This window comes from Macaca nemestrina, chromosome 9 (assembly GCF_043159975.1).
Source record: "Macaca nemestrina isolate mMacNem1 chromosome 9, mMacNem.hap1, whole genome shotgun sequence".
In the NCBI taxonomy this organism is placed as follows: domain Eukaryota; kingdom Metazoa; phylum Chordata; class Mammalia; order Primates; family Cercopithecidae; genus Macaca; species Macaca nemestrina.
Window position 1 is genome coordinate 71,574,656 of NC_092133.1, and position 13,116 is coordinate 71,587,771.

Genomic DNA, 13,116 nt, shown 5'->3' on the forward strand with positions numbered 1-13,116 from the left:
TCCAGCTTGCAAAATAATTTCTTTATAATTAAGCAAACAGTGCCAAAAGACCTACATCATTTGCTTCTTTCTTCCCAGAGAAGTGGGCAGGAATACTGCATCCTAGTGGATTCTCTGTGTTCAATCAAGTCCTGAGTTGAGTTTCATTTTCCTTTCGAGATGACTATAAAATCGCCTGAAGGTCAAGGAAAATGGTCTTCCTATGATAAGGAAGTTTTGCTTTAGTGTAGATGACCACTCCCCTGCGTAAGGTAGGGAGGGATAATGTTCCATTCCTTTCCTCTGCTGCGTATCTTCTTTCTTTTCCTGGATGAGATGAAAAAATTACTCTGCCTTCAGTCCAGCAGATGCACTCGGCCCCCCAGAGGACAGCCCGCCCTGAGCCCAGAGGCCGGCTGGCCTCAGCACACCTCACTCCACTGTCTTCACACCTCCCTGAACTCTGTTTACGCAAGGCTGGTCTTGGCTCTGAGGCTGCTGGATTTTAAATGCAATCTCACTGGTGACTCACCGGTGCATTGTCATTTGGCTTTGCCTGGAATTGAGTTGAGCAATGCATATGATTATATGATTTTTACTTTTTTTTTTTTTTTTGAGACGGAGTCTTGCTCTGTAACCCAGCTGGAATGCAGTGGCACGATCTCTGCTCATTGCCACCTGCACCTCCCGGGCTCAAGTGATTCTCCTGCCTCAGGCTCCCGAGTAGCTGGGACTACAGGCACCCGCCACCACGCCCGGCTAATTTTTTGTATTTTTAGTAGAGACGGGGTTTCACTGTGTTAGCCAGGATGGTCTCAAACTCCTGATCTTGTGATCCGCCTGCCTTGGCCTCCTAAAGTGCTGGGATTACAGGCGTGAGTCACCGTGCCCGGCAATTTTTACATTTTTCAATTGAGAAATCACAATTTTTTTTTTTTTTTTGAGGCAGGGACTTGCTCTGTCAACCCAGGCTGAAGTACAGTGGTGCAATCATGGCTCACTGCAGCCTCAACTTCCTTGGCTCAAGCAATCTTCCCACCTTGGCCTCCTGAGTAACTGGGGCTATGGGTGCACACCACCACACAGCTAATTTTTTAAAAATTTAATTTAATTTAATTTTTTTTTTTTTTTTTTGAGATGGTGTGTCGCTCTATCACCTAGGCTGGAGTGCAGTGGTGCAATCTCAGCTCACTGCAACCTCCACCTCCCGGGTTCAATTGACTCTCCTGCCTCAGCCTCCCAAGTAGCTGGGACTACAGACACGTGCCACCAAGCCCAGCTAATTTTTGTATTTGTAGGACAGACACGGTTTCACCATGTTGGCCAGGCTCGTCTCGATCTCCTGACCTCATGATCCACCTTCCTCAGCCTCCCAAAGTGCTGGGATTACAGGCGTGGGCCACCGCGCCCGGCCCACACAGCTAATTTTTAAATATTTGTTGTTGTTGTTGTTAGAGAAAGGGTCTCACTTTGTGGCCCAGTCTGGTCTCAAACTCTTGGGCTCAAGTGATCTCCATGCCTTGGCCCCCCAAAGTGTTGGGATTACAGGCATGAACCACTGCACCCAGCCGGAAATCATACTTTTAGACATCTGCCTGTGGCCAAAACAGAGTAACAGGGATGAGATTTACTCTTTTGCCTCACCAATGCCCCCTAATTTGTCACTGAGGCCCTAAATATGATACTCCAGATGTGATATGGGTCAAGTGCTGAGGACTGCCAACCCGTGCTCTCCCTTGACCTGGACTGGGCGTATATGGGTCATGACATGGCTGGGGATATGGACTAAGCCACAGCTGGGTATCTATGTCTTATTTCATGCTTGTAATTTTGTGAGGAGGTAGAACTTGAGCAGGCACTGTCTTGCATAGGTTCCAATCTGGCCTTACCTGACCTCTCCAGCCTGGTCTTGCTGGGTAACCTTCTCCCCTAATGGCCCATCCATTGTCATTTCCATTCTTGCCATGTTGTTTGCAGCTGGCTAAATATGCCTTGCAGTTGTAGTATCATGCCTGAGCACCTTTCCTTCATGTGCTGCCCTTCCTGTCCCTGTCTGCCAAACACATCTTTTTTTTTTGAGATGGAGTCTCGCTCTGTTGCCCAGGCTGGAGTGCAGTTGGCACGATCTTGGCTCACTGCAACCTCCGCTGCCTGGGTTCAAGGGATTCTCCTGCCTCAGCCTCCCAAGTAGCTGGGATTACAGGCACCCGCCACCATGCCCAGCTAATTTTTGTATTTATAGTAGAGACAGGGTTTCACCATGTTGGCCAGGCTGGTCTCAATCTCCTGACCTCGTGATCTGCCCACCTCAGCCTCCCAAAGTGCTGGGATTACAGGCGTGAGCCACGGTGCCTGGAGCATCCTCTCTTTTTTTAATAGCCCATGGGTATAACTAAATATACCCTCCTTTTTTTTTTTTTTTTTTTTTTTCTGGAGAGAGAATTTCCCTGTGTCACTCAGGCTGGAATGCAGTGGTGCTATCTTGGCTGTTGGCCAGACTGGTCTCGAACTCCTGACCTCAGGTAATCTGCCTGACTCAGCCTCCCAAAGTGCTGGGATTACAAGCGTGAGCCACCATGCCTGGTCTTATAGCCTCTCTTTTTTTTTGAGACTGACTTTCGCCCTGTTGCCCAGACTGGAGTGCAGTGGCAGGATCTCTGCTCATTGCAACCTTCACCTCCCAAGCTCAAGTGATTCTCCCGCCTCAGCCTCCTGAGTAGCTGGGATTACAGATGTGCACCACCATGGCCGGCTAATTTTTTGTATTTTTAGTAAAGACGGGGTTTCACCATGTTGGCCAGGTTGGTCTTGAACTCCTAACCTCAGATGATATACCTGCCTCAGCCTCCCAAAGTGCAGGGATTACAGGCGTGAGCCACTGCCCCCAGCCGTATCCTCCATTTTTAATAATCCATTCTCCGGGCGCGGTGGCTCACGCCTGTAATCCCAGCACTTTGGGAGGTGGAGGCGTGCGGATCACGAGGTCAGGAGATCGAGACCATCCTGGCTAACACGGTGAAACCGCGTCTCTACTAAAAATACAAAAAATATTAGCCGGGCATGGTGGCAGGTGCCTGTAGTCCTAGCTACTCAGGAGGCTGAGGCAGGAGAATGGCGTGAACCCAGGAAGCGGAGGTTGCAGTGAGCCGAGACACCACTGCACTCCAGCCTGGGCAACAGAGCAAGACTCCATCTCAAAAAAAAAAAAAAAAAAAAAAGAATCCATTCAATGCTGAAGCCTTCACGAAGCTCCCCAGGTGAACTGACTCCTGTAACCTCACTGTCCTCTGTTCATACAGCTATCCTTGTACCTACAGCACTTTACAATACTTGCTCATTGTTCATGTCTGTCTCCCTTTCTAGACTGTGAGATTGTTGACTGTTAATTAGTCCCTAGCACAGTGTCTGACACATTACTAGTTCCTTAACAAACATTCGTAGAAAGGAGGGAGAAAGAATGTGTCACAAAATATGAAAGACTAGGGCTGGATCCCCAAACCCCCACCGCTGGAAGAATAGCCCATGCAAAAGCTAAGTGTTTCTTTTGAGTGATGGGTACAATGATTCTTTTTTTTTTTTTCCTTCCTTTCTTTTTTGAGACAGGATCTCCCTCTGTCATCCAGGCTGGAGTGCAGTGGCATGATCATGGTTCACTGCAGCCTTGACCTCCTGGGTCCAAGTGATCCTTTCACTTCAGCCTCCCAAGTAGCTGGGACCACAGGCACATGGCCACAAAAAATAATTTTGTTTATTTTTTGTAGAAATGAGGTCTCACTATGTTGCCCAGGCTGGTCTCAACTCCTGGCCTCAAGTGATCCTCCCACCTCAGCCTCCCAAAAGAGCTAGGATTACAGGTGTGAACCACCGTACCCAGCTGGTGCAATGACTCTTGATTTTATGCTAACAGAGCCATTGAGGCATTAGTTGGGACTTCACTAATTTAGACGGAATGACAAGGTGGATAGTTTTATTTTATACCATTTATAAACACAGGGTTCATTAAACTAAAATACTGTGATTGTAAACAAGAGCAAGCATTTCAAGTAAACGTAAACACTTGATGAGTAACACTTTCTATATAAACACTGGATAGACTGAATTAGGAAATATTTTCATCTGTTCATTAAAACATATTTCCCTTAAGACCTACACAGAGGAGCAATTTATTAGCATAGTTCCACTAGATTCCTGAAGGTAATAAAACTGAGTTTCTTTAAATATACTTTGATTCAGACAAACCAGCTCTTGTTAGCTGGACCTAGTCATTCTGAATTAACTATGCTTGAAGTTCTTGGTACTGCAGAGAGCAGAGTGATTCATCTAAATGGTGTATCTTTGTAGCTTGTCTCATAAAATTGCTGGAAATGCAGAGAAATTGACGTTGTTTTGGAGGTGATGGTGGCATCCCTGGTATACTTTGGCCTCTATATTTGAATTTCATAAACCCAGTGGCTTTCTACTTGTAGGGCAGCTGTGGCAGCAGCCTCAACTCTCAACAAGAACTCCTCCTACCTTCCCCTCCTCCAACCCCCAAAAAAGCTACAACCACAAAAGCCCACATCTGTATACATACACATACACATAGAACTTTCCTGTCACATAAGGGTCTTAAATAAAGAAAATGAGAGACTGGTCATGGAGGATTACCCAGTTAGAACAGAAGAAGGATCCTGTGGGGAGGAGACCTTGCTACACACGAGTTCCCCTGCCTATAAGAGCGAGGAGGTGGCCGGGCATGGTGGTTCACACCTGTAATCCCAGCACTTTGGGAGGCCGAGGCGGGTATATCACTTGAGGTCAGGATTTCGAGACCAGCCTGGCCAACATGGTGAAACCCCGTCTCTACTAAAAACACAAAAATTAGCCTGGTGTGGTGACGGGCACCTGCAATCCCAGCTACTTGGGAGGCTGAGGCAGGAGAATCGCTTGAACCCGGGAGGTGGAGGTTGCAGTGAACCAAGATGATGCCACTGCACTCCAGCCTGGGCAATAGAGCAAGACTCCATCTCAAAAAAAAGAGCAAGGAGGCCTTTAGGGATGGACTATGCCCCCAAAGTAGGGTCGCAGGAATTTCTTCTAGCTGTGACTTACAGCTGGAAGTAAAATGTCCTGGTGCTATGGTTTCAAGGAACTAATGAGATTTTGGGAAGAGCTAGGGTGAGTGAAAATAACCTCCTCTCCCCTCTGAGAGCAATGTTGGGCTCCTGGGACAAAGTCAAGCCCTTAACTGAGCCTCCCCAGAGGCCAGGTCACAGCTAGACACATAGGCAGAAGATCTAAGAATTCCAGTAGCTTCCTCCTGCAAAGACCCACAACAGGTTAGTTTGGGAGCCACCACTCCTGAGCTGTGGTTTCCCTTGCCAAGTTAGACTCCTTGGGAAAACTCTAATACCAAGGTGGCCTGACATGCTGCACTAATGGAGAAGGCCAGGAAAGCCTGGATTCTGTGTGTCCTCATTGTGCTCCCTCATCAACACACTCTCACCAGCCTTTGGAATTTCCTTCCTTTGGTTTTCTGCCATTTTTTTCTACTTTTGCTTAGCCTGAGTCTGAGGCTTTCACTGCTCAAACCGCCCTTTCAGGTTGTGTTTAACAGGGCTTAACAAGCACGACCAGGCTGGGCGCGGTGGCTCAGCCTGTAATCCCAACATATTGGGAAGCTGAAGTGGGAGGATTCCTTGAAGCCAGACCAGGCAACATGGTGAGACCCTCTTGTTCCTGGACCAAACTGAGGGTTGGGTTGCTATTTCTTGTGGCCCAATAACGAGATGCAGATGAACTAGGGAGGAAGAGAGTTATTTCTGCAACCGGTTACAGGGCAAAGGCCTGGAAATTATCACCAGACCGACTCAAAATTGCAAAGTTTTCCAGAGCTTATATATGTTCTAAACTATATATCTAGGTGTAAGTGTGCACATTGTGACACAGGAAGGAGGGGAGATAAAGTGGGAAAAGCCTCAGATGGCAACACAGTTCTAGGAAAGTTCAGCCAGGACAAAAGGTCATCCTCAAGCCAAAGCTGCCTGTTAGAGGAGTCCCGGGTTTTGCAGGGATGGCCCTGCATGAGTGCAGGTCTTTGGCGGGGAGCAGCCTGCCTGGCATCAGGAGGTCCAGAGCCCAGCAGCTGCAGCAGTCAGCCCTCTGCTCCTCACAGCAGCAGATCTGAACAGTACCTTTCTATGATTGCCACAATGGGCCTGGAAGAACTGGTTAAATTTCAGGGTGGGAATGATACTTAATGGAGCATACTTTTTAGTCTCTCAAGATCCTTCTTTAAAAAACTGGGGCCATATTGCATCCTCTCAGAGACTCATCCTGCACAAAAGTGCGGCTCTGAGAAGTTCCACTTACAGAAATGGGTTAATCTTGGTTTAATCCAAAGTTTCCCCAACCTATGTGATCACAGAGCTCTTTCTGTATGTGTAAATTATATTAATGACATGTGTAATTATTCAACAAAGCTGTGCTGGCTTAGAAAGTTAAGTTGAGGCCATGCCGTGGAGAGCTTTAACCTGTATGTTACCTGGCATGTGGGTAGATTCATGGAGAGGTTCTGAAGAGAGGAGTCACGCACTCAGAGCTGTGTTCATCTTGCAGTGGGGTAGAGTGGGGATTGGAGTGAGAGGGTGGTCCTCAAAAGTCCTCAAAGTCATGACGGATCAGTCCTTACAGCCATAACCAGCCCTGACGCTGCCTCAGTTTCCAGACATAGGATGTGACTCATTTGAAATCTCATTGCTTTACTTCCCACCAAAGCTCTAGGAGAACTCAAATTGGTGGGAGTGATGGTGGGTCACCCAGTAGCAAACTGACCAAACTCCTACAGCCAGAAATAATGGCCCTTTGTCCCTCTGGCCTCCTCATCAGCTTCCCTCTGTACTGAGTGTCCAGGCGGCTGCCGGCCAAATTGCCCATGTGACTTTCCCAGGCTTCAGAATGCTCCCTTTCCCTCCTTCCATTGCCTCCCACACCGGCCCCAGAGACACAGGGCAGTCACACAGTAGATTCAGGCAGCCGTGGAATGTGAGTCACGAGACATTCTCATTGGTGACCCAGTGAAAGGTCTTGGAGAAGACCCTCCCTGCTGCCCAATTTACCCTCATTGTGGAAGCTCCTGTCCCCACTACAAATTTAAAAGGAAATAATTTTGAAGGCAACTCTGTCAATGGATGCAAGTCATGACTGGAATAGTCCAAAGCAGTGGACTCTTTAAATGTTCTATAAATATTATTAGTCACCCTCCATGGGAAAGGCTTTGACAATGAGGAGGCAATATAAGTGGTGGCTCAGAGTATGCACCTCACACTCAGAGACAGCTGGCTTAGATTCTGTCTCCAACTCCTGAAGAACTAGCTATGCATCCCAAGCCAGGCCTGTGCACCCCCATAAGCTTCTGTTTCACACTTAATGGTACCTGTCTCATAGGGTTGTTATGAGAATTAAATAGGCCAGGCGTGGTGGCAGGCGCCTGTAATCCCAGCTACTTGGGAGCCTGAGGCAGAAGACTCATTTGAACCCGGGAGTCAGAAGTAGCAATGAGCTGAGATCATGCCACTGCACCCCAGCCTGGGCGACAGAGCAAGACTCCGTCTCAAGAAAGAAAAAAAAGGTGGGGAGAATTAAATAAAGCACATGAAGTGTTTCGAGCAATGCCTGGAACAGAGGAAGTGCCCTATATGTGTTAGCCACGACTACTTTGATTGTGTTTATTATTCATGACTAGTGTCATCATTATTAGATATTTGGTGGGTGGTGGGGATAGAGTTGAGTAAGAAACAATTCTTGGCCGGGTGCAGGGGCTCACAATTGTAATCCCAGTACTTTCGGGGGACGAGACGGGCAGATCTCCTGAGGTCAGGAGTTTGAGACCAGCCTGACCAACATGGAGAAACCCCGTCTCTACTAAAAATACAAAATTAGCTGAGTGTGCTGGTGCATGCCTGTAATCCCAGCTACTTGGGAGGCTGAAGCAGGAGAATCACTTGAACCCAGGAGGTGGAGTTTGCGGTGAGCTGAGATCGTGCCATTGCACTCCAGCCTGGGAAACAAGAGTGAAACTCCATCTCAAAAGAGAAAGGAAGGGAGAGAGGAAGGGAGAGGGAGGGAAGGAGGGAGAGGGAGGGAGAGAGGGAGGGAGGGATGGAGGGAGGATGGAAGGAAGGAAGGAAGGAAGGAAGGAAGGATTATATTAAAGAACTTGATGGGGAGGGCAGAGTTGTGTTTTTTGTTGTTGTTGTTGTTGTTGTTTTAATATAAAAAAAAAGTGGGCTGGGCATGGTGGCTCATGCCTGTAATCCCAGCACTTTGAGAGGCCGAGGCAGGAGGACCACTTGAGCCCAGGAGTTCAAGACCAGGCTGGACAATACAGAGAGACCCTGTCTCTACAAAAATGAGAAAAATAGCCAGGTATGGTGGTGCACATGCCTGTAGTCCCAGCTACTTGGAAGGCTATGGTGAGAGGATTGCTTGAGCTTAGGAGGTTAAGGCTGCAGTGAGTCAAGATTGTGCCACTGCATTTGTTTTGAAAAAGAAAAGAAAAGGAAAGAAAAGAAAAGAGAAAAGAAAAAAAAGAAAAAAGAATATAAAAAGGAAAGAAAAGGAAGAAAAGAAAAATGAAAATATTGTGTTAATCATGTTTGCTCAGAGAGAAAGTTAAAAAAAAAAAAAAAGAAAGTATGTAATAAGTGTTATAAGGTAACAAATGCCATAGAATTTCAGAGGAAATAAAATGAACTTGTAGCTGGTAAGACAGAAGAAAACTGTGGCGGGAGTACATTTGAGCTGGGCTTTACAAGGATATCGAGAATTTAACTTAAAACAGTGGGGACAAGGAGGCATTCTAGGTACAGTGAGCATAAGCAATGGCAGTGACACTAAAGAAACCGTGATTTGGGAATTGCTTGTGACCTGAATTGGCACAGGTGGCAGGTGGGAAACACGACTGTGACAGAGGCAGGGTAGGATCATGGTTCCATCACCATTGTGTCGGGGACCTTATCCTGTGGGTAAATGGGAGCCACTGAAGATCCTTGAGCAGGAGCCTCTGCGTTATCCCCACTACTGGGGCTAAGCATTCCCACAGAATGTGCTGAGCTTTTTTTTTTTTGAAATGGAGTTTCGCTCTTACTGCTCAGGCTGGAGAGCAATCGCACAATCTCAGCTCACTGCAACCTCCGCCTCCCAGGTTCAAGCGATTCTCCTGCCTCAGCCTCCTGAGTAGCTGGGATTACAGGTGTGCGCCACCACGCCCCGCTAATTTTTTTTTTTTTTTTTTTTTTTTTTGAGACGGAGTCTCGCTTTGTTGCCCAGGCTGGAGTGCAGTGGCGTGATCTCGTCTCACTGCAAGCTCCGCATCCCGGGTTCACGCCGTTATCCTGCCTCAGCCTCCGGAGTAGCTGGGACTACAGGCGCCTGCCACCACGCCTGGCTAATTTTTTTGTATTTTTAGTAGAGACATGGTTTCACCGTGTTAGCCAGGATGGTCTCGATCTCCTGACCTTGTGATCCGCCCACCTTGGCCCCCCAAAGTGCTGGGATTACAGGTGTGAGCCACCGTGCCCGGCCAGATTTTTATATTTTTGGTAGAGACGGGGTTTCATCATGTTGGTCAGGCTGGTTTCGAACTCCTGACCTCAGGTGCTCCACGTGCCTTGGCCTCCCAGAGTGCTGGCATTAGAGGGGTGAGCCACCCAGCCCAGCTGTGCTGAGCTTTTTAAAGAAACAGAACAATGTTTCTTTACAAACAGAACTCTGAGCAAGGCCACAGGTTACTGACTGGACAATGAATAGGAAAGCCCTTTTTTTTTTTTCTTTTTTGAGACAGGGTCTCACTCTGTCACCCAGGCTGGAGTGCAGTGGCGCGATCTCAGCTCACTGCAACCTTCGCCTCCTGGGCTCGAGCGACCCTCCCACCTCAGCCTCCCAAGTACCTGGGAGCACAGGTGCGTGCCACCACACCGGGCTAATTTTTTTGTATTTTTTGGTAGACATGGAGTTTTGCCATGTTGCCCAGGGTGGCCTCGAAATCCTGAGCTCAAGTGATCTGCCCGCCTCAGCATCCCAAAGTTTTGGGATTACAGGCATGAGCCACTGAGCCTGGCTGGAAAGTCCTTTTTTTTTCCTTTTTTAATTAAGACCGAGTCTGGCTCTTGTTGCCCAGGCTGGAGTGCAATGGCACCATCTTGGCTCACTGCAACCTCCACCTGCTGGGTTCAAGCAATTCTCCTGCCTCAGCCTCCCAAGTAGCTGGGATTACAGGCATGCGCCACCATGCCCAGCTAATGTTTGTATTTTCAGTGGAGATGGGGTTTCACCATGTTGCTCAGGCTGGTCTCAAACCCCTAACCTCAAGTGATCCACCCACCTCGGCTTCCCAAAGTGCTGGTATTACAGGCGTGAGCCACCGTGCCTGGTGGGAAAGTCCTTTTATATCAAACTTTATATCAACTCTGAATGGTTAAACTGGGATATCAGTTGAGAGGAGCTGCATGAAGCTTGTACTTAACTTGTGTCCTGACTGTTGAGCTATAACTCCACTATCTGCTTTAATCATCACATTGTATATTAAAGACTACATCAGGTAGATTAATCTGAATGTCATCTGGAAAGCTGTAGAATATCCCTCCTTTCTCCCAGTCACTTCTGGGATTTGATAGACAGTCTAGATCAGTGGTTTTCATGCTTTAGTGTGGCTAAAAATGGCAACCCGAGGTTGTATACCCAAAAACAGGCATACTGTCCTTTATGCATGATTTAAGGATTTTCACAGGCACTGGCTTGACTTTTGAGCCCTAGCATGCCCCTCACCTCTGGCCGTTGGCCCTAACTCCCCAAAATATGAGTTCGTCTGTTCATTCGTGCTCTTCCTAGTTTTATCCCAGTCTTGTCTGCGCTTCCTTCTCCTTGGTTTGAACTTCCACCGCTGTCCTCCTCACCCCATCCCATTGTGCCCCTCTAGAAGCCTGTGGTGTTGTTAACAAACTACCCTAAGTTCTCAGCTGCACCGCTGAATGCTCTTTCACTCCCCTCACCTTTCCCCGGGGATACTGGAGCCCAGGGAAGACTCCCTCCCACACCCCACGACTGGACTGGGACTGGGAGGGGGCCACTTACTTCACTTGTCACCTCCTATAAGATCACCTGCTTTGAGGTTCATCCCATCAGCTCTGCCATTCTTTTTTTTTTTTTTGAGACGGAGTCTCGCTCTGTCGCCCAGGCTGGAGTGCAGTGGCGCGATCTCGGCTCACTGCAAGCTCCGCCTCCCGAGTAGCTGGGACTACAGGCGCCGCCACCAAGCCTGGCTAATTTTTGTATTTTTTAGTAGAGACGGGGTTTCACCGTGTTGGCCAGGATGGTCTCGATCTCCTGACCTCATGATCCGCCCGCCTCGGCCTCTCAAAGTGCTGGGATTACAGACGTGAGCCACCGCGCCCGGCCAACTCTGGCTTTCTTTACTTGTCATCCTTTATGGCCAACTTCCTGGTCACGCCTCCATGTCTCCTGAAGACTTTGGTACCTGACTCACCATTGTCTCCTCATCTCTTATCCTGGCAACACCCTGGTGACATCAGTACCTCTGTCAATAACCTGTGCCGACCCCACCACTGTTTGCTGGGTGTGTGTGGGGTGCATAGCTTCAACATCTTAGCCTCAGCTACAGCCCTGATCACCTCAGCTCCACTGGCCTTCACTTCACTCCACGCTTCCATAGCTGCTCACCACCTTGAATGTGCCATGGCAAAACCTTGCTTCCCTGTGTCCCACATTCCAACCATAACCCCAGCTTGCAGTCCTCTCTCTCTTTCTCATTTCATCCTAACATGCTTCAATCACAGGAAGATTCTCAGTCCCTAGCCCCAGTATTGCTCTTCAACCTAGGCAAGAAGAGCCCCTCCCCTGGGCCTCATGCTTTGGAGGCCCTCCCCAGGTCTCATGTTTTGGAGGGCCCCTGCCCTGGGTCTCAGGCTTTGGAGGGCCCCACCCAGTCTCATGCTTTGTAGCCCACCCCCCAGTCTCATGCTTTGGAGGGCCTCTTGGGTCTCATGCTTTGGAAGACCTCACCAGAACCCTTCTCACGTTGTGCCCATTCCTATGAGGTGAGGAGCCTGCAGGGCCCAGAGAACATGCCCACCAGAGCCCACGCCCGCCCTCTCCATATCCAGACCAAACTCAGAATACAGGAGACCTCAGAATTCTTGTTTCAAACCATCCTGAGCCTGCTTCTGGGGCCTGCATGGACTTTCCCCCAGGGTCCCTCCTCCAGAAGATGGACTGAACTGCCAGTGACACACCCCTAAGCCCTTGGGGTGGTCAAACAGAGTATGTACGTGATGGGGAGAGAGCTTGGATGTGCAGGCTGGGGTGTGCCCCTTCCAGTGTGGGACAGAGGCCAGGGGCAGGAAGAGAAGGAGTGTGTGTCTAGGGCTGGCTCTCCCTGCATGACCTCATCTGGTGCAGGCAGGAGGAGGACTGAGTCCTAATAAGGGAACTTCCAAGTTTGCCTGGCTGGATTTCAGAATCTCTGTGGACCTGTGACTCCTGGGTACTTCCTGTTTCCCCCTTTTTGAACAGGGGTGTCTGTAGTGGTTATGCTGTGCCTATCCCACCACTTGTGTTGATATCTCTTTAGTTCACAGGTCTTCAGATGGAGAGGAACTGCTGGACTCAAGGAACTACATCCAAGGAGCCTCATGCGGCTACTGTGAAGGCTGCGATCTGGGGGAGGTTTTGGGAGGGAGTATGTTTTGCATGTGGGAGGAATGAAAGTAAATGTGACCATGGCGTAGGCTGTGAGGATTTAAATAATATCCACAAATTGACACTCCTTTCAAAAGATAGGCTGTGGGGGCCTGGTGCAGTGGTTCACTCCTGTAATCCCAGCACTTTGGGAGGCTGAGGTGGGTGGATCAAGAGGTCAGGAGTTCAAGACCAGCCTGGCCAAGATGGTGAAACCCCATCTCTACTAAAAATACAAAAAATTAGTAGGGCATGGTGGCGGGTGCCTGTAATCCCAGCTACTCAGGAGGCTGAGAGCAGAGAACTGCTTGAACCCAGGAGGCGGAGGTTGCAGTGAGATTGCGCCACCATACTCCAGCCTGGGCGACAGGGCGAGACTCCATCTCAAAAAACAAACAAACA

General features: G+C 48.8%; 1 long non-coding RNA gene across 1 annotated transcript in view; it reads right to left on the reverse strand.

The window, feature by feature from the left end:
- Positions 1-13,116, reverse strand: part of LOC139356278 (uncharacterized) — a 20,301-nt gene continuing 7,185 nt past the window's right edge. Inside the window, exon 2 of the long non-coding RNA XR_011607853.1 lies at positions 1-306. This is a non-coding gene — a long non-coding RNA (uncharacterized lncRNA). The remainder of the gene's footprint in view (positions 307-13,116) is intronic.